General features: G+C 46.4%; 1 protein-coding gene across 1 annotated transcript in view; it reads left to right on the forward strand.

Moving 5' to 3' along the window:
* Positions 1-7,731, forward strand: part of LOC103894780 (C-factor) — a 17,482-nt gene that overhangs the window by 7,130 nt on the left and 2,621 nt on the right. The window lies entirely within an intron of this gene.

The following is a 7,731-nucleotide window of genomic DNA, read 5'->3' on the forward strand; positions in this document are numbered from 1 at the left end:
GGGGGAGGGACGGGGGAAGGAGACGGCACTTCGGGAAGAGCAGAACGGGTCGAGCATCTCTGCGACCAAGCGCTGGCGTCCCGGCGGCAAGTGCCCAGGGCGGGATGGGAGCTGGGGGCTGAGCTCCCGCCCGGGGCGGGTGGCCGGATCGGATAGAGCCGGTGGATAGAGCCGGTGCCGTGAAAGTCTCCGAGGCTGGAGGTGAAACGCGCACGGGGTATTGCTATTCGGGTACTTCTGCGCATTCCCGAGAGGAGGAAAGGCGAGGTGGAAGCGCTGCGGCCCCGGCCCCGGCCGGGCGGGCAGGCTGGACAGCTGCAGCATCTCAAGCGCTCCCGCCAGCCGCTTCCTCTAGTCCCCGAGTTTCTCGCTGGATTTGCAGCTGGAGATAAGTATGTCCTGGCCTTCTCCAGTTTTGCACGGACCCGGAGCCCTGCAGGGGTAGCCCATCCCCCAGAAGCCTTCCCAGTGAAACCCCTTACAGCTTTCCTTGTCTCTTCTACGTGGTGTGTCTGTGTCCCCAGAGGAGCAGTGCCCTGTCCGGCCCTTCCCTTTCTCCGCTGGACTTGTAACAAGTGAGAAGGCCCAAATGAATGATGAATTAAACACTCCTCTTAGTGCCCGCCTTGGCCGGGCAGGGACCAGAGCCTTCGCTGAAAACATAGTAGCTTTTGTTACATGTTGCTGGTGAATTCACTTGCAGCCCTTTCCCCTTCCAGCCAGCATTACTGCTGCTACAGCATAGCAGTAATGTGTTTGCGCTCCTTTCCCATCCCTAGACTGTTATAAATGACTGTCAGACAAATTAAAGGCACTTCCCGAACCTTTGGGAGGCAAATTGATAATGAGGGTTATCGGGCTGCTCACTTTGTGGCCACTAGTGTCCTCTGTTGCATCTCTAGTCTGATCTCGACTCTCCTCAGTAAGGCAGAATGCTGTTAGGGCAGCACACCAATACACGCAGGTATCACCCTCTCTCCTTTCCTAGGAAAACTCTAGTGCTCCAGAGCTGCAAGAATCCGAGCTCTCAACTCAGTGACTGTCTCAAACCCCTGTGTATTGCCGCAGGCATTCGGTAGGAGCATTGATACCAAAAGCCCTACTTCTGCATCTCCCCTATTTCAAGCATGGCACAAGGCTGCATTAGAGAAAGGTGAATTCCCTGGCATGTGCAGAGGCAAACAGAGCTTATATGTCTTATAAGACATATCCCTTATGGTGGATTTTATTCTTTTCGGTGCAACGGTGATCACACCATGCCAGCAATAAACAAAATGTAGCAACTTTGTTTACTGCGTAGCTACACAAAAACTTTAAAAGATGGTGCCGAGGCTCCCCCTTCAAGGGTGGTCGTAAGGGTTGGCCAGATAACACCTGCAGTCTGACCACTCGGTTCTCCAGCAGCACTGTGCTGCTCTACAGGTACTTACGAAACTGAAGGAAAAAGTCTTAATTTTGTTTCTTGCTGTCAAAAAAAATCTCTCCAGCACGAAGGCACATTTAGGGTGTTTCTGAATTGAATTGCTGAGAAACAGTCCAGCAAGACTGAAATCTGGTGCACAGACTGCCTTTCAGAGCCACTGGTTCTTGCAGCTTCCCCCCTCAGCCCCCCTTCCGCACCACATGAGCTCCTGAACAGGTATTCACTACCCTTCTGTTCGCTTTTGACTCCTGTTACAAGACCTGGCATTCGTTCCAAATGTATTTCCTATTAGTGATTGCACAACAGCGTGGTGCAGTAGTGGCACAGGAAACCAGCAGAGACATATGACCTGTTGTTAGATGGAAATCTGCCTGCTTAGTTGTTTGTTCTAAAGCTGCTTTAGCCGGTGCTGAGGGAAGTTCTCTTTTTCACCAACTGGCCCTTGTGTTCAGCAGTGATTTCTCACTATAATGATCTTGGATCAATTACAAGGAGCAGCGAAATGGTTCCTTCAATAGGAAGAGCTTCCTAGAAAACATTACACAGGCGTATCTTAACACAACTTGTGAAGCTTTTCCCATTGCCAGTACTTAAAAATCGTGAGGAAAAAGGGCTGGTGAACCTGCACAAGAAGATGAAATAGCCCGCAAGCAGCGCAGCGTGCCTGGGAAGAGCCTGGGTCACTCCTTGCAGCGGTAGAAACCTGGAAGGACTGCTGGCAGTCATGTCTCACGTAGGCAGGAAGCTGGCCAAGAGCCACATTCCAGTAACCCCGTGGTGATTCTGCAGGCCACATGGGGTGCATCCTAAGCTTTTTTGCTTTTTTTTTTTTGGGGGGGGGGGGGGGGTGTTCTGGGTGGGGTTTTTTTTTTTCAAAAAAAAGGTAATATCAGGGTGGGTTTTTGTTCTTTGTGAGGACCTCTAGGCCATGTGCTGTGCTTTGGCAGTACATCAATAGAAACCTCTGCAGCCAGCTGAAAGCATATTTCTAACAGATGGGTTTGGAAACTCCACAAGGAAGGGAAATCTTTACTAAAGGTATTGTAGTAGTCTCACTAGTATTATCTGTCCTCTCTGCAATGCATAAAGTTGGCACAAAGCTTTCTGACCTTCTGAGGTGTGTTTCCACCATGCCGCTAGTCCTTCTAGCTGGCAGAGGGCAAGCACAGACGTGCTTAAGCCTCTAGCAATGGGAGTCTTAGCACCATATACAACTGACTATCTCAAAGCTTGGATCCAATTTGGCAATGTTGTTTGAGTGTGCTATGGTAAGGAAAGGCAAAGGTTCAGTGATTTTCTTTTCTTTTTTTATTTCTTTTATTTCTCAGAGAGAAAACTTTGCCTTCACTGACTTTCCGGTCAAATCTTGAAAACCCAGAGTTCGGGTTCCTGCACTCCAGAGGCTGGCACTGCAGATGTGTCTTAGTGCACATGAAATGGGCTTTGCCCATCTAAGTCCTCTTTGTTGACCATGCAGACTGGGCTGTAAAGTTGAGTGCCTTGTTCTTTCTCTGCACACCTGAGCTGCCAGTGCTTGCTTTTTCTCTTGACAGTGATTCAAGCGGTCTAATTTTGTTTCCTCCCACTTTGCTTTGTGGTAAGTGACCATATGAAAAATCCTGCTTAATATGAGTGCGCTGTCCCCCCCCTTCCTCTCCTGGATTAGAGGATGAACTTGGAGAACAGCAACTTTGGACAGTTCTCTCAAATTCTGCTCTCATCTGGTTTGGTAGAGTAGCACTTTCCTGTTGCAGAATGCAGGGAGGGGAAAAAAGGATGGGAAGAGCTTAAATGAAAAGCCTTTTAAAAATCATCTTTCAGTTTTTGGAGGAGAAGTGATTAAATATGCTTAGCTACTGGCAAATCCAGCTCCCATCTTGGGGACAATAGTCAGCAGCAATTCCCCGGTAGCCGAGAGTTATCCAGAGAATCTCTCGGCAGAGTGTGTGCTGTTACACAGATGACTGCATACTTTGGAGTCCTCCAAACAGTGGACAGACAAGAGCCCCTAAGGACCTGACTTTAGAAAGAGATGCTGGAGAAGAGTCTGACTTTGCTTTCCTCTGCTTACTACAGAAAGCAGCACGTCTCCTGTATCTCGCTAACTCTGGGATAATGCTGAACAGCTGCAAGCTTTTGCATGTGAGTCTGTGCTGGCAGAAGTTGTAATAACTTCAGTTCTTGTGCTGAATAGCTCCTAGGTGGCCTCCACAGAACATTTGCCTAACAAATGGGCTTTAGATCACACGATAACATGCAGCAGGCCTGCAGGCGCATCTAGATAACTGCTGCCCCTCCTTGAAAAGTACCATACTAGACTCCTTCAGCCACACTTTGATTCTGATCTGCCTTTACTTGGGCTGCTCCAGCACTGAGAGTGGAAGCAGCTACAAATCTCTTGCAAAATAATCCTGACGTCCTGTCTTTGCACTCCAGATGGACAAAACCGCAGTTTTTATTAGGCAGCCTGTATGGGCTCATGAACCCATCTGTAATTCTCCTCCCCCTCCTGCTTTTCTTTCTTGCTTTTTCTCCCCCCATCCTGCCTCCTCATAAAAGGGAAAAAACTGACCTAAAGTCTGAGACTACACCTAATGATGGTGTAGCCCCTGCATCTGACTTGCTGAGGTATGGAAGGAAGAGATGGCTTTCTGGGGAAGCGAGGTAGCTGAAGGGGTCCAAATGGCCGTGGTGTAAATCTGTTCACACTGCTTCCTGTACTCAGCTTGGCTCTGCGAGGCTGTGCTGAGCTGAATGTGGGGCCTCAGGACAGGAGCATCTCTTGTTCCTCCTGCTCTCCCCGCAAGCCCAAGTGTGTTCCCAGGTGAACAAGAAAGTGTTCAGTTCCTCGCTGCTCGAGAGTCCTCTACTGGGCTCTGGAAAGCTTCCAGGGCTTAATGTGCTGTTTCCCTTCCTCTGAAGTAGGAGATAGTGTTACTAACAGTGCTGTGTCTGTTCCCTTGTCAGACAGAGCTCTCGCTGAAGTGCTTCTGCACACTGTCTTTGTCAGGTTTTGGTTTTGTTTTTTCTTTGCTACATACCTTAGCCATGTGGTCTGCTATCGGGAAGAGCAGCTGAGCAATCTCTGGAGCAGTGCTCTAGCAAGATAGACGTGTGATATCAGGCAAAAGGGGCATTCTTGAAGTCTTTCTAATTTTAGGCTATTGCAGTGTTGGGGTTTTTTTTCTGGAAGTGTTTTGCACTTCCTACAGCATTAAGGTCTGGCTCTTCTTCAGTCAGAGAGGACTGTGGATTTGGGGCAGTCTGCAGCAGCTTGGTGTAAGGTATTACACAATCAGACAGTAAGTTGGCTGTACACTGTGATACTGAATAGCCTGTCTCAGAGGGACATGGGCAAATATGACACATCTTTGACTTTGTCCTGAGTACAAGCAGGATGATGCGAAAGGATACCCAAGTGTCAGGATGCCTGACAAAGCTGCCTACAGGCTATGTTAGTTTGGCTTGATTGCTTCCAACTGGCCTGGTATGGCCAGGTCCTTTCCAAGAGTTGTAACTGAAGTGAATAATGCTTTCATAAAGAAGGCAAAGTAAATCTTGCTAAATGACAAAGACAACACAACATTCCTGGTTGAAATCTAGCAATAAATATCCTGTGTACTAATGAATCTGTATCTGGAGCCTTGAGTGCCAGAGGATCTTGTTTAAATTGGAGTAGGCTGACTCTTTGTTAATCGTAATTAAAATCAGCAAGCAGGAAACAACAGATGCTAATCAGAGTTTAAATTTTTCTTGGAATCCCTAAGAGTTTATTCTCAGGGGTAACTATTCAGGTGCGGAGCACTTCTAGAGCTACTATGCTAAACACAGTATTAGGGGGTTGTGCTGGGGTTTGTTGTTGTTGTTTTTGTCTTGTTTGTTTTTTAAATTGGCTATCACACTAGACTAATTAAAAATGACTTAGCCTGGGATAAGTTGGCTGTACCTACTGTCTTTAAACAAAACTGCGTAAACTGACATTAAAACACAAGCTGCACTTCAAACAGCAGTACCAACGAGCTCACTTATGTACACATCGCCATTATGGGCTGCAGGGCTCTGTTAGACCGTGCTCTGAGATCTTGTCTTCCCAGGGTTTTAACCTATTTGTCCTGGGTGCAGTGCCTCTGCACTAGCACGTTGGCATAAAAAAAGTGAGCACAGGTCTGCTGCAAAAAACCCTTGCAGACAACTTTGCTGGTGTAGGTTTGTGTTTTGTTGTTTGGGGGTTTTGTTTGTTTGTTTTGGTGGTGGTGGGGGTTGTTTTGTTTTTAATGGGAGGAGAACAAGGCATTTGACAGATGACCACAGTGAGTTTCAGGAAAGCTTATCCCTTCAGTGGGGAGTCAATAACTAGTATATGCATGCATTCCAGTAATATTTTCAGAGTTCTCTGGACACAGAAGGCTTTTGATCTCTTTGATCAAAACTACTTGGGGTGCGGGAAGAGGAGAAGCAGCATACATGGCTGGTGGATGGAAATGGCTGTATCTGATTGTGCTGCCATGAACTTGTCTCAGTCCTCCTCTCCGCAAGTTCCTTCTAGTCACAGTAGGGAAAAGAATAGGCTTTTCTGCAACTTTTAGGTTTCCTAACTGGATTTTTCAGCTTATATTTATATCAGGTGGAGTAACATTCTTGAAGACCAAAGCTGCCTAAGTTAGCTTTATGCCTGGAAGCTGCTTCTGAGAAAATTAAACCACTGAAGTGGGAGTCACTTGTTAACTAAGTAATTAACTAAATGGAAGAACCATTGAATTTTAAACCGGATTTGCATGCAGCAATTGTAATTTCATGCTGTTTATGTTCTGGAGAATGCTTAATGCTACAGTGTTTTGAGTTCTTAATTGAACATACTGCTTACTCACTTCAGAAGCCTCTCAGCTGCTGTCACTACACAAAACATCTCTGGCCTTTTAGCAAAAGTTAGTAGCTTGTTCCTGTCAGAGAGTAAAGCAATCTGACTATAAATAAATGAACAAACCTCGAGAAGCCAGAGCACTTCTGGAGTTTATTATCAAGTAAGTGATACAGCCAAACTAAAGTCCGGTGGACAGTCCAAAGCCATATAATTATTGCAGGCCTTGACATGGCAGAACTATTTCATGCCTGACTATCAATAAACAAGATAGTGTGTTCTGGGCCTTTAATCTGTTGAAAACTGTCCCATTGAGCCCCATCCAAGGGAAGGAACATCTTCTGGTTTTGTGCTTCTGACTTGTTCCCCTTCTTTCCCCCTCCCCTTAATAGCCTTAACTGCAGTTGTAGATTGTCCTCAGTGGGAGAACAAATTTTCTAAACAAGCCTGGAGAGGATCCTGCAGAGTATGAACTGAGATAAAAGATGTAATGCATTATAGCTTGACAGCGGACATGGAGTCCCTAAGTGTCTCCAAGTGGCAAAGAAGTACTCTTTCAAACTCAGCCCTCCTGACCCCTATTCCCAAAGGGCTCCTAAAGAAATGGATTTGCTTGAGCTGGAATGTTGCTCAGTCGCCTAAACATGGCTGGGAGTACGTAATCCATCTGTTACATTTGGCCACACTTCCCACTTGGCTACATGGCACAGAAACCTAAGTATTCCAGCTTGGCCTATAAATCCAATTTGGACACACTTTGTCCAGGAGCAACACCGGTATAGTACTAATTTTCTCCAAGTCATTCTTCTGCTGAGAGGTAGTAGACAGATGACTGAATTATAGCTACCTAGCAGAGAGAAAATTGTTCTCATGGACAGTTGCTGTGTATGTAACCAATTTCATGTGTGCTATACCTTCAGTTACAAGAACTGATGCTAATGAGAGTGCTGGGAAACAGGATTTCCATGGGAAAATTACTAGGAAACTTTTCCTGCAAACAGTAATTCCAAATGATTTTTCTTAAGCATTCCTGTCGCCTTGAACCGATGTCTAGCACTAGCTGAGCTTCAGGAGAATTACGCTGTTCTTACAGAAGTGGGGAATTACTGGCTTGGAATGCAGTCTGAGCACCAGGTCTGCTGTGGAACTGGCAACGGTAGCCGCTTGATTGAAGACCTTTGGTTACACTGCAAACACACCCTCGAGTTGCACACACTGAGAACTAACACTGTAATCTAGCGTGCTGGTATCTCAACTAAGCAGGTGAAGAGTCCAGTTTCTTGGAGCAGTTGATCTTGCGCTCAGGCCAGGTGCTCAGCAGGTTGGAAAACAAAGTAGTATCACTGTCTTCAGTCCAATTCTGAAAATAAATGGCAGTTACAATTCTGGAAGTGCAGATCTCAAACTGTTTTACGTAATAGACACACACACACACATATACATACATATA

Source organism: Aptenodytes forsteri, unplaced genomic scaffold (assembly GCF_000699145.1).
Source record: "Aptenodytes forsteri isolate BGI_AS27 unplaced genomic scaffold, ASM69914v1 Scaffold16, whole genome shotgun sequence".
Classification (NCBI taxonomy): domain Eukaryota; kingdom Metazoa; phylum Chordata; class Aves; order Sphenisciformes; family Spheniscidae; genus Aptenodytes; species Aptenodytes forsteri.